General features: G+C 44.8%; 1 long non-coding RNA gene and 1 pseudogene across 1 annotated transcript; one reads left to right on the top strand and one right to left on the bottom strand.

Moving 5' to 3' along the window:
- Nucleotides 1-30: 30 nt before the first annotated feature.
- Nucleotides 31-1,487, top strand: LOC108177591 (cytoskeleton-associated protein 2 pseudogene; annotated as a pseudogene).
- Nucleotides 1,488-3,832: 2,345 nt separating this feature from the next.
- LOC127493461 (uncharacterized) lies at nucleotides 3,833-11,966 on the bottom strand. The gene is made up of 2 exons (XR_007923644.3): nucleotides 11,514-11,966; nucleotides 3,833-4,031 (listed from the first exon to the last, which is right to left on the bottom strand). It is a non-coding gene; the product is annotated as an uncharacterized LOC127493461 (long non-coding RNA).
- Between the last annotated feature and the right edge of the window lie 1,849 nt (nucleotides 11,967-13,815).

The raw sequence follows: 13,815 nt of genomic DNA, 5'->3' as shown, positions 1-13,815 counted from the left end.
AATAAAAATAGAAGTCACCATGATAATACCCAAAACATGGGGAAGCAAAGCATCAGTACGACCTCGGCCAATGTTACCATCTGGAAAGGTCCTTGGGAAAAATAATTATTACAATCAAAAACAGCTTTATCTAGTGTCAAAACTGCTTCTTCTCAGGACATAAAAAGAAACAAGGCACTGTCAAGAGGCATAGCATCTGAAATGGTAGCCAAGCCTATTTCATCTTCTAATACCAAATTGGTAGAAAAGTCAAAACCCGTTGACCAGCAAAGACCTACTATAGCAACAGCAACTGTTAGTAGTAGGTCAGGTCAACCCAAAGAAACTGCAGAACAGAGAAAAGCTTGTCTGAATGAGTGGAAAGCTGGCAAAGGAAGAGTATTGAAAAGACCTTCTAACCCAGTAGTTCAACAACCTGAGCCTGAGGGACAAGCTGAAAAACCAGTGGGGTCCTTCTGGACTACCATGGCAGAAGAAGATGAGCAAAGGCTATTTACTGAAAAAGTAAACAAGACGATTTCTGAATGCCTGAACCTGATTACTGAGGGGTGCCCAAAAGAAGAAATGCTGATCACACTGAATGACCTGATTAAAAATATTCCAGATGCCACAAAGCTTGTTAAGTATTGGATTTGCCTTGCACGTATTGAACCAATCACAAGTCCTATTGAAAATATTATTGCAACCTATGAGAAGGCCATTCTGGCAGGGGCTCAGCCCATTGAAGAGATGCCGCACACGATCGTAGATATACTAACAATGGAGAGTCAAGAAAAAGTTAATTTTGTGAAACTCGATGAAGGGTGGGATAGGAGCGGGAGTGGGAGAGGGGAGGGCCGCGGGAGGAAGGGAGGTTGGGGGGGAAGCCACAACAATACAAAAGTTGCACTTTGTAAATTCACATTTATTAAATAATAAAAAAAAGAAAAAGTTAATTTTGGAGAGGCTTATGCAACCAAGGTACAAATCCAAGAAGGCAACACTGAAGATAAAGATCTTAATCTAGAACCAGTTAAACAGGAAATACAAAATAAACATCATAGAAATGTGGTGTTTCAAGATTGTGAAAAAGAACAAGATGATAAAACAAAAGATTCAACCAATGATGTTAAAACCCCCAATACTGAAACCAGAGCAAGTTGCATAATTAAATATAATGTATCCACTACACCATACTTGCAAAGTGTAAAAAAGAAGATGCAATTTGATGAAACGAATTCTACATTTAAAGAGCTGAAATTTCTGACACCAGTGAGACGTTCCCATCGTCTTCAAGACAAGACTTCCAAATTGCCAGATATGTTAAAAGACCATTATCCTTGTTTGTCTTTACTGGAGCAGTTAACAGAGCTGGGAAATGAAACCGACGCTTTTGTCTGCCGTCCTAATGTAGCACTCTGCACGATGATCTCCGAGACCAACACAACAGATTATTCCTGAGTGTTGTCCTTTGTGTGGCTTTGTATTTCTTTTTGGTCTGGAGATCGCCAAGTCCCTAAGTGTGTGTGTGTATATATATATATATATATATATATTTGACAGGCAGAGTGGACAGTGAGAGAGACAGAGAGAAAGGTCTTCCTTTTGCCATTGGATGACCCTCCAACGGCTGCCTCGGCTGGCGCGTTGTGGCGGCCCACCGCCGCTGATCCGAAGGCAGGAGCCAGGTGCTTCTCCTGGTCTCCCATGGGGTGCAGGGCCCAAGCACTTGGGCCATTCTCCACTGCACTCCCTGGCCACAGCAGAGAGCTGGCCTGGAAGAGGGGCAACCGGGACAGAATCCAGCGCCCCGACCAGGACTAGAACCTGGTGTGCTGGTGCCGCTAGGTGGAGGATTAGCCTATTGAGCCACGGCACTGGCCAGTCCCTAACTATTCTAAGTATTCATGACAGTGAGCTCCTTTACTAACATTTATCTTATAACAGGCATTGCCTTTCTATGCAATGAAAACATAATCCTGCCTTGTCAATCTCAACAATTTTCTTTAAAATAAATAGTTTAAAACAGCTAATTTACTGTGTTCCTAGACTATAAACAGGTTTGGTCATGTTAGCTTCTTTACTAAATCTAAGTACAGTAGAGATGTATCATCAGAAAATAAAATATTCTTGATAAAGTTTCTAGTTTTGCATTTTAAAAGTTGTGATACTTTTCTTTGAGTAGAACAACTGCCTTCAAGTATACAACGAGGTTTGGCTTGCTTTTCCACCAGATTCCTGTTACCCACACTGTTGTGCCCTGCTGTGTCTCTTGGACAGCTCGTGGTTCTTCACTGTCACTTCATCAGTGATAGCCTGTGTCTCTGGTCTCTTGGCCTCTTTCTTTTAATTACAACTGAGGTCACCAAAAAGGACAAAGAGCCTATTCCTAAAAGAGGGTTCTTTGTGTAAGAAAGAAAAGAAGCCACATTTTGTAGATATTTGAAACTTTAAAGTGAGTTCCTTTTATAAATTGACTACCTAAAACATTAACTTCCATAGCTTCATTTGATAGTTTATAAACTATTAGAATTGAATTAGGAAAGGGAATATATAATATTTAATAAATGTCAATCTTGTTGAGGTATCATTTCTAAAATGATCAAATATTTATACTTGCTTTCTCCTCATTAACAACTTTACTTCTCAGTCATGACTCCAGCAAAATAAAATTTATATTCAGTTAAGCATTTTCTCCCCATATATAAATCCACCAATAAAGCTGTTTTGTAAGTCCCAGAACTAATATTTTCATTTCATACATGCTTTTGTAACTAAAATTTCAGATAAGTGAATTGTAAAAGATTAGTTTAAAAACTATGTATGTAATATGAATGTGGTTGAAGATCATATACTTACATCTTATGTATATTCATTACATTTGTATAATATCTCTGTTCTATTTATTGTGTTCTTATGTTCTAGAGAGTAGGATTTTTATTCTTTTTTAACTGTGTACCTGATATGTATACCATAAAAATATCTGTATAGTGATGTTTCAAAGACAACAACAACAAAAAAGATCTTTGAGATTGCCCTTCCCATCAAGGGTATTTATAACATTGTTGGTTCTATACCTAAATGTTTTTTCTTTTAGGCTCAAAACTTTTCCCAAGATTTCTAGGGTTTGCAACACTTTGGTAAAGTATGCTTTTGTAAACAAAGATTTTTAAAAAAGTTTGCTTTTTGATACTGAATTCCTCTGGAGTTCAAAAGTTACTAATGGATATTTTTATTTTTCATGGCATTGTGACTATTTGCAAAAATCCATTAAGGGATCTGATCTCTTCTTAATAGAATATAATGTGAAACTGTTGTGCCTGGGAGAGTGCTGACAGAGGAGGGCAACACACTGATGAACTTTTTGCTGGTGGTTGAGAGTGGGCTCATGCCCTAAACAACTCTCGACCCTAAAGCCCAGAGCAATGGGTTTATAAAGGCACAAACCACAAGGAGGGGAGGGGGGGGGAATACATGGTTGCTAGGGTCTGGCTGACCTAAAGCATATGCACAACTAATACCAATTACAGTCTGGACATCAGTCCAGGTGCCGACCTGAATCACATGTGGGACATAGACAAATTACAATGTAAACATGAATCCAGGTGCAGCCCATCTGTTTTAAGCTTGATCGATCATGCCAGGGAATCTATGTTCTGCCAAGTGGGGTGTAGTGTACTGTTACTGTGTTAGTTGTAGATCATAGTTAGTTTCAGAGCATAGAATCATGGTGGGGGTTGCTTTCTCAAGTGTTAGGAAAAGAGTGCAGATTGGTGCCTCCTCACACGGGACACCAAAATGTTAGGAAAAGAGGTGCAAAACAGAGAGGAGACAGAGTACAAACTTGGCGCCAGACCGAATTTATTCAGAGAAAATAAATCCGCACGGGTTGACCAATTGCCATCAGACTCACAGAGCAGACTCCTGGCAGAGGTCCGGACTCCAGCCTGCTGGGCCCTTTTATGTCTTAGGTGGACCGGGGTTGGGGGTGGGGGGTAGGAGATGAACATTTCCATACTGGTTCTTCAGGTCTGGCCCACGGGCTTCCAAATCTGGAGAAAAATGGGGTGGGGAACAATGCAGGGTGTGAGAGGGCAGAGATAAGAAGAAACCTAAAATGGCCGAGGCTTCTGTCCTTGTCCCATCAGTCTTGGGTGCTCTAAAATGGAGTCCCTACTGTCAGGGTGTCGCTTGATTCCCCTCTTTGTGTTTTGACAATAATCAGATTCTTGCTTTAGTCACATGATGCCATTGATCAGGAAGGTTATTTAGAGCAGAGTGATAGGTGTGCCTATACATAAGTTTAACAGAAGCTGTACTTTGTTTAGTGAAACTGAGTAACCAGTCAAGAATTCAGGGGCCTACAATGAGGAGGAGGAGGCTATTTTGCAGGACAACCCCTGCAAGAGACTTGAACTCACCAGAAGATGGGAGGTGGCTGATGTTGGCACCTGGGAAATACCTGGCTCACCCCAAACCAAGGCTGCTGTGCTGAGCCCAGGCAGGAATGAAAGTAACAAGACGGCAGCACGACCCTGGCAATAGTTAAGGTCAGGGGGAGATTAAGTGTCCTCCCTCAGGTCCGTGGTAAGCATAGAGCTGAAGAAGCATGTGTCCAGTAACACAAAGGATGGGGCCTTTTGGTGCCAGCCTGAATGCGAGGTGGCTGCCAAGAGCCAGCTTTCTCTTTGGCGGACTCGGCTGCCCTGCTGCTGGTTTTTGGGTGGAAGGTTTGTGAGTAGCTTGAAGATGTGGTTGAACAGGATGTCCCAGTGGGGAAAGGTAGGATCAGGTCTCAGAGCAAACTTCCCTGTCACAGCTCCCAGCCTATAGGTACAGAACCCTATTTGACTTCACATCTTGACAGTATCTTTTATGTAATCCAAATAGTCTAATTAGTTGTTGTTTGGAACCTTGCATTTTTGAGTGTCCCAAAAAATGCCAAGAAGGTTTATAATATCTGGTAGAAATAGGATCTTTTAACATCATGACATAATATAGACCAGATTTGGTCATTGTTACAAAGTGATCACTCAAATGTTTTAGAATGAGTATATATTTAAATAAACCATAACTCTTTTAATAAGAACTCAGCTGTTTTTAAACAACCAGAACTTAAGGAGTGAAAGATAATACAAAGATTACTTCAGTAGGATACAAAATTGATATCTTTTTGGTCTGTCACCAAAATGGGAAATAAAAACTTTGAATATAAGAGTTTTCATGACCTGGAACAATTTTAAGAGTCAGAAATAGGGAAGAGAAGATAGCTTACTGAAAGCAGCTAGAAAACTGACAGTCACCAATTAGACAAAAACTGTTAAAGAGAGATGTTGTAGTTTTTAAATAGAATTTAAAGAATATTTAAAGATTTTCACTAACATATATGTATTACAACCTTTATTATATTTATTTAATATATAATATTCTATATATGTATATAATAAATATTTTTATTGCAACCTTCATTACCAAGAACACATTTTTATACTTGTGACCCCTTTTTAACCTGCTGATTTATTGATTGACATTGAAATAGTCTTTTAAAAAGCTTCAATTAAGACAACATTTTCCAAATAAGACAATACATCGAATTTTAACCTTAGTTGCTTTTAAGCAGTGTTGAATTATTTTTCGTATATGACTGTTTATGAAAACATTTTTGTTAACAAACCCAAATAGTTTCTTTTACAGAATATAAGGTGTTAGGGGCCAGCACTGTGACATAGTGGGTAAGGCTGCTGCCTCAGTGCTGGCATCCCATGTTGGGTGCCTGCTCGAGTCCTGCCTGCTCCACTTCCAATCCAGCTCTCTACTGTGGCCTGGGAAGGTAGTAGAAGATGGCCCAGGCCCTTGGACCCCTGCACCCACGTGGGAGACCAGGAAGAAGCTCCTGGCTCCTGGTTTTGGATCAGCGCAGCTCTGCCCTTGCGGCCAATTGAGGAGTGAACCAGTGGATTGAAGACTTCTCTGTTTCTCTGCCTCTGACTCTCCTTCTTTCTCTGTGTAACGCCGGCTTTCAAGTAAATAAATAAATCTTTAAAAAATAATATAAGGTGTTAAGTGTGGCAATGTTTACATTTAGACACATTTATCTCATTTACCTTTATTCAATTTATATTCAATGATTACATCTATGTGACTTAACATGCTGATATTATACCATACCTTTATCTGAATTAAGATCAAAATTACATTTACACAGAATTCTACTCTCCTTATAAAACTCTAGCTGGAAATCAGTGACATACACCAGAGATTGCAAAATCCACCTTAGCGCTGATTACCTATTGCTATTTTTCATCTGCATCTGTAAAAACCAAGTCACAAAACAAGTTTGGTAAGTTACAAGGCAATTTTTAAGGCAGTAATCTTTCTAGGTTCAAAAGAGAGAAATTCTTGAAAAGGCATCTGCTTAGACTGAGCAGAACCCATGTTCAATGGAAGGCACAGAGAGCCTCCAGAGACAAGGGAATAAAGGAGACAGGCAGGCAGGACAAGGAGAAGAATTTACCTTCCAGGTAAATGCAGACAGCACATTGGAAAGTGGCCACGAAACAGGGATAGAAACCAGTTATATGCAGGAAAGGTTGATAAGTCTGTCTTTGACCAGAATCTTCATCCTAATGTTTCAAGTAGGAGATAGACAAGAATGATAGTAACGACAAATAGCACAACGACAGAAAACAAATTATATCCAGGATCAGCATCCCCATCCTAATGCCATCACACTCAAATGGAAGGGAGACTGTATTGGTGTCTCATAAGACCTCCAATACTTCAAAGAAACATCAACTTACCAGAGGACATAAGGCCGGCCGGCGCCGCCATAGCTCAATAGGCTAATCCTCCGCCTTGCCGCGTCGGCACACCAGGTTCTAGTCCCGGTCAGGGCACCGGATTCTGTCTTGGTTGCTCCTCTTCCAGGCCAGCTCTCTGCTGTGGCCCGGGAAGGCAGTGGAGGATGGCCCAAGTGCTTGGGCCCTGCACCCGCATGGGAGACCAGAGGACATAAGGCCGATTGGTGGGTGAAGAGATTGAGCCGAGCCTCCCAGGTCAGGGAATCAGGACACAGGAACCTGGAATGTCATCACGGGGTGCCTCTCCTGTGGCCAGAGCACCAACCTGGAAGGACTAGAGCAAGGTCTTCCCCAGGGGTAGTCTCTGTATCTCATTGGGGCCTCCAAAATGTGCCTGAGCGAGTGCAAACTGAATGAGTGCAAATAGAGGAGCACCACGCACTGATAAAATGTGACCATCCTGTATTGCCAGGGTGGAGAGCAGGCTTATGCCCTAAAGAACTCTCAACCCCAAAGCCCAAAGCAATGGGATTTATAAAGGCAAAAGCTACAAGGAGGGGAGGGGGGATACATGGTTGCTAGGGTCTAGCTGACCTAAAGCATATGTGAAACTAATATCAATTACAATTTTGACATTAAAACAGGTACCAACCTAGATCATATGTGGGACATGGACAAATTATAATCATAACATTAATCAGGGTGTAGCCATCTGCTACGGGGTTTCTAGGTTCTGCTAAGTGGGATGTAGCATGCTGTTATTGTCTTAGTTGTAGACCATGGTTAGTTTCAGACCATAGTCTCACAGTGGGGGGGGGGTGCTTTCTCAAGATGGAGGCTCAGCTGCCCTAAAATGGAGTCCCTCCTGTCAGGGTATCACTTCAAAACATTGGCATGTCTGAAAATCTGCACAGAATGCTTACTTCCAGGGCTCCAGCCTTTCAGTGAATAAACAAAATCGTTCCTTCTTAGCAGATCTTAAAAATTCAAAAGCTTATATATAATAAATTAAAAATTAAGTCTGTCTTGGGCTTCTTCATTTTTTTAAATTAAAGACTTATTTATTTATTTGAAAGGCAGAGTTACAGAGAGGCAGAGAGAGAGGAAAAGAGAGGGATCTTCCATCCACTGGTTCACTCCCCAAATGGCCACAATGGCTGGAGCTGAGCCGATCCGAAGCCAGGAGCCAGGAGCTTCTTCCAGGTTACCCATGTCAGTGCAAGGGCCCAAGCATTTGGGCCATTTTCCACTGCTTCCCCAGGCCATTATCAGGAAGTTGGATTGGAAGAGCAGCAGCTGGGAGTCGAACCAGTGCCCATGTGGGATGCTGGCACTGCATTTACCCACTAAGCAACAGCACCAGACCCAGTATTTCCAGTTTTAAGCTTTGCCTTTCATGTGCAAGAGATCAAAGGGCTTTCTTAGCATCCAGTGTGGGTGCTATATATAGACTTTAGCATCAGGAGTAAGAATATCAAACATCGTATCAAGTTAGTATTTCTCTTTCTCTCTCTCGCAGCCCCCCCCCCCCCCAAGTTTAATGGTGGCCCTCTGCAGAAGTTGTAGTGTTAGGGTCGAGAAACGTCCACCATCCCAGGAACGACTCCAAGAGACACTCTCATGCAATCAGCAAGGGGTTATTCAGACCAGCATGCTGGGGCTCTCTGAACACGGAGGAACAGAGCAGCCCCGAGAAGTCAAGGGTCAGGGTTTTTATACGGTTTTCAGAGACATTCCACACATTATGGTACCATTTAGCAAATCATCTCACACCGAGGGAAGCTCATTAGCAAATCATCTCACACTGCAGGGAAACTCAAAGCATCTGCGGGGAGTTCAAAGGACATCTCCTGCAAGGGTTACACAGCTTTGGCCCCTTATCCTCACACAGGTGCAGCTGTAAAGATAAGGAACCGAAACTATACAACCCCCGCCCCACAGGGTTTCAGCTTTGGGGAAGGAGGTTTGGGCCTGCAATTTTCTAGCTGAATTCTTCAGTAGCCCTGGCAGTGGCTTTACCCGCTATGCCACAACACTGACCCCAACCTTAAATTCTTGAACCAAGGTGGCTTTAGACAGCATGAGCCTTAGACTATTTTCTAACAGAACAGGGTAGTGTCTATATAGTGGTTGATTCTTCCTGCTGCTCTTATGTTAATACTGCAGGCCAGGGAAAAGTATTATTGATACAGGACACCTGTCTCCAACAGACTCTGGATCATCAAACTCCCTCTTCCAAGGAGCTGGAGACTGGTTTTTAAATTTATTCTGGATACCATCCGGAATTGGGTCCATTTTCAAAGAGATCTTAAAGGTAGGATTAGCACTCCTGTTAATATATTGGGATTTAACTTAGGGCTTATAAATCATTATGTCCTGTATGCAAAAGCTTTGTAAACAAACATCTAAACTAACAGCTAAACAAGTGTGTGACCTACTCTCCTTAAAGAGGAGAACTAAAGAAGATGTATTCTGTATGAAAAGTCTTCCATTCCCCAAACCCCTCCTTGCCCCCAGGCAGCAGGAAGGAGTCCTAGTGGAGTCTAGGGAGTGAAGGGTTGCCACTGGGGAATTGACAACTGTGCCGCATACGTCTTCTTTTCCTTTTCACGTTCTGGTTAACAGAAGCTCACGGCGGATTTTGTGACTAATTAAAGGGTCCACTAAATTCAACAGATAAATAATTCTTGCTTGAAAGTTCCAGTAACTGGCCTTGAGAAAGCCAGCCGAACTTGTAAAGTAATCTGGCCGTGCTGGTCATCACGACCAGAGGATTGGAGTTATCATTACTGCTGGGAAACGGCTGAAAGAGCAGACCTCATGAGAGGAAGGATACCACAACCACTGGCCGAGGCAGTCAAACTTCACCTTCAGTGCCATCCAGCGTGACTTCGGGGCCAGCCCTGTGGCGCAGTCGGTAAAGCCAACACCTATGGGGCCAGCATCCCATATGGGCACCAGTTTGAGTCCTGGCTGCTCTGCTTCCGATCCAGCTCCCTGCTAATGTGTCTGGGAAAGCAATGAAGATGGTCCAAGTGCTTGGGCTCTTGCACCTGCACCCACGTGGGAGACCCAGAAGAATTTCCTGGCTCCTGGCTTCAGATTGGCCCAGCTTTGGTCGTTGTGGCCATTTTGGGGAAAACAGTGGGTGGAAGATCTCTCTCTCTCTCTCTCTTCCTCTCTCTCTCTATAACTCTGACTTTCAAATAAATAAATAAATAAATAAATCTTAAAGAAAGAAAGGATGACTCACAGCACCAATCCTAGAAATCTGTCTGACAACCTCCCCCAACTTCCCTTTCTCCTTTAAAAATTGTCTTGATAACTTGCAAATTGGGGATGAGGGGAGTACTTTTGAGACTGAAGGTGTCTGCCCTTCCTCCCAAGATGCTAACCAATTGAACAAACCTGTTCCCTGGCATCAGCTTCCATCTCCGGTGAATGGACTTTATAGCGGCGAGCAGAGCAGACCCACTTTTAATTGTCAAAATGGGGCATAAAGGTTGCTGGGAATGACACAGTGCAGCTCACACACTGAGCTCACACACTGAGCTCTCACACACTGAGCTCATACACTGAGCTCTCACACTGAGCTCACACCCTGAGATCACACACTGAGCTCACACCCTGACCTCACACACTGAGCTCTCACACTGAGCTCACACCCTGACCTCACACACTGAGCTCTCACACTGAGCTCACACCCTGAGCTCACACCCTGAGCTCTCACACTGCAGATCTCACATTGAGGTCACACACTGAGCTCACACACTGAGCTCTCACACTGAGCTCTCACACTGAGCTCACACACTGAGCTCTCACACTGAGCTCACACCCTGAGCTCACACCCTGAGCTCTCACACTGCAGATCTCACATTGAGGTCACACACTGCAGCTCACACACTGAGTTCACACACTGAGCTCTCACACTGCAGATCTCACGTTGAGGTCACACACTGAGCTCACACACTCTAGATCACACATTGCAGATCACATACTGGAATTCACACACTGTGGCTTTACACCAGAGAGGACATCCTAGACCCACGTGGTTCACTGATAGGGGGCAAACTGAGGCAGTGGGTGCAGCTGGATCTAATCTGAGGTTGCTTCAAAAGCCACAAGCAGACCTGAGAACAGAACCCATATTCCCAGGCTTGGGTCTTCCCCTTCTCGACTTACACAGAAGCAACCCTTCTAGAGGCAGGGGAACGCCTGTTCTGGTCTCCTAGAAATATGGAGAGGAATCTTTTATTTTTTTGACAGAAGTATGTCCGAATGTGAGTGCCTTTGTATCCTATTTGTCATTTTATTTCCAGTACTCAGTAGTACTCAATAAGTAGGAGTACTTTTTCAGTACATGCACTAATGGTACTCGGTAAATATGTGTTGATGAGTGAATGAATGAATCAGGTTTGATGGAACAAAGACAGAAGCCTCAGCCATTCTCCCTCATTGTCTAGAAGATAGATAAATATCAGACCTCATTCCTTGTTCCCGAATGTCAATTCATTCTAACACCTATTGTCTGTACGCCGCCCCCCTCACCAGTTTTTCCGCAGGTTCGGAGGCGCTGGGCCACTCGAAAGACAAGTATGGAGGAATTCACCTCCACCTGCCGCCCTTTACCCCACCCTCACCCGTAGGCCACCAGAGATAGAAAAAGGCCTGCCCCTGGGGCTGGGACCCTCTGTGATGTGTCCAGTCTGTGCACGCCAGCGGTTGGTCACTCACCTCTGTGGATTTCTTTTCTTTGAATAAATTTGGTCTGGCTGTAGATTCATACCCTGCGTCATCTCTGTTCTGTGCTCTTTTCCTAACATTTTGGTGCCCCGTGTGAGGAGGGGAGCACAGGATCCAGCTTCCGGGTGAGAGCCGCGGCCCCTCCCCCTTCCTCTGTACTCTCTCGCCTCCCTCTGCGGCGTGCTGAATCTTCATTCTCAGTTCAAGGAGGAGACCGTGGGTGCGTGGAACCGGGAATAACCTGGTGGGTGACTGAGAGCCTCTGACCAGGGCGACTCTCCGGTGAGACTCGAACTTTCCAGGTGAAAACCAGACTCTGACAGCCCGACAGGTTATCCCAGAGTCTATCTCCCTTTCTACTGAAATTTCTGACTTGGTTCCTCTTCGGGACTGGAGAGGGTGCAACTTCCAGGACTCCCCCGGCTGTCCTCTTTCGAGTGACCCGGTGGGCCTGGGAGACACTGCTCCGAAAACCACCCATACGAGTAGAGAACAGCCTTAGTCATGTTTCTCGCTCCCAGTTGCATTTCCTCATTTTCTCAAATGAATACGCAGGCAGAGCCCTTTGCCAAATCTCATCACTGCCTCCGACGTGAGATCTCATTCTTGACTCCTCGGGTTGGTAAGGAGGCCTCTGTTGCCTCAAGCACGCTGGGGCGACACTCAGGCCTGGTTCATCACCCTTTATAGGGCCTGGGGTGTATCGGTTGGGCTGATTCATCCCGCCTCAGAGGGCCTGGGTGTTTGGTTGGTTTCTCTCACCCAGGGAAACACTTTGTCTAAGTGTGGGGATTCTCTTTCTCTCCTCTAGAGGACTCAGAACTTAGGTTCTTGGCTGGGGTAATTCTTTCCTGGTGGAAGGTCTGGTTAGGGTCCATGTGCCCTTCTCTCTGTCAGATGTTAGACTGAGGAACGTCTAGGCTTGTTCTCAGAGAATCCCTCCAAGTATTATAAGGGATTTCTCTACCCAACTCAGTCCTATAGCTTAACTTGGAATGATCTGTATTTAGTTCTGTCCTCTACCCTAACACCAGATGAATTTGAACATACCTGGCATGCTGCCAAACAGCATGCAGATGAGATGCACCACCAGGCCCCAGAAGCTGTTCAAGCCATCCCCAGAACTAACCCCAACCCAGACTGGACTTACCAACCTGGGGACCCAGGGCTACAGGCCTGAGACCACATGATCTCATGCCTGCTGGTGGCTATGGATAAGAACAGCCATAAACAGGTTAATTGGGAGAAGATCCAAGAGGTCACCCAGGAACCCAATGAAAATCCTACTGTATATATGCCCTGCTTTACAGAGACAATGACAAAGTATACTAACACTGATCCCAATTCCCCAGAGGGACAGCTATCTTTAAATTCTCTCTCTCTCTCTCTCTTTTTTTTTATTTATTTTTTTTTTTATCAGGCAGAGTTAGACAGTGAGAGAGAGACAGAGAGAAAGGTCTTCCTTTTTCCATTGGTTTGACCTCCAAGTGACCACTATGGCTGGCTCGTTGCAGCCGGCGTGCTGCGCCGATCCGAAGCCAGGAGCCAGGTGCTTCTTCCTGGTCTCCCATGGGGTGCAGGGCCCAAGCACTTGGGCCATCCTCCACTGCACTCCTGGGCCATAGTACAGAGCTGGACTGGAAGAGGGGCAACCAGGACAGAATCCAGCACCCCAACCGGGACTAGAACCCAGGGTGCCGGCGCCGCAGGCGGAGGATTAGCCTAGTGAACCGCAGCACTGGCCTAAATTCTCACTTTATGTCCTAGTCAGCTCCAGATATCCGTCACAAACTCCAAAAATTACAAGATGGTCCACAAACTCCCTAGAGGGACCCGGAGACGCAGCTTTTCATGTTTTTAACAATAGAGATGAAGAATTAAGGACTCAGAAGGAAATAGATAGAAAACTGAAGTTTCAGATGCCTGCCTCTGTCATCCACCAACTGCAAGTCATGTCCCCCTCCCACCCTAGAGGCCATGTTATGGATGCAGCAATGCTGGGAACTGGGCCAAGACCTGCTCCAACTCAAAGTCCACCTCAGCTCAAGGCTGTAGCTCTCCTGGAGCCTGCATTGAATGTGGCAATACCGGACATTGGACCAGGAGCTACCCTAACCCTAGGCCTCCCCTTACCTCACACCCCAAGTGCTGACACTGGGGTCACTGGAAGATGGGCTGCCCCTGGGGAGGGTAACCCCCCTTTCTGGAACAGCCCTCTGCTCAAACCCTTCTGCCACAGGACATCTCATCGCTGTTAAGCTTAACAGAATGAGGAGGCCCGGGTTCCACAGCC

The sequence above is a fragment of the Oryctolagus cuniculus genome, chromosome 7 (assembly GCF_051225735.1).
Source record: "Oryctolagus cuniculus isolate XC-2025 breed Fujian yellow rabbit chromosome 7, ASM5122573v1, whole genome shotgun sequence".
Classification (NCBI taxonomy): Eukaryota; Metazoa; Chordata; class Mammalia; order Lagomorpha; family Leporidae; genus Oryctolagus; species Oryctolagus cuniculus.
The sequence above is the reverse complement of the archived record's forward strand: the minus strand, read 5'-3'. Positions and strand labels throughout refer to the sequence as shown.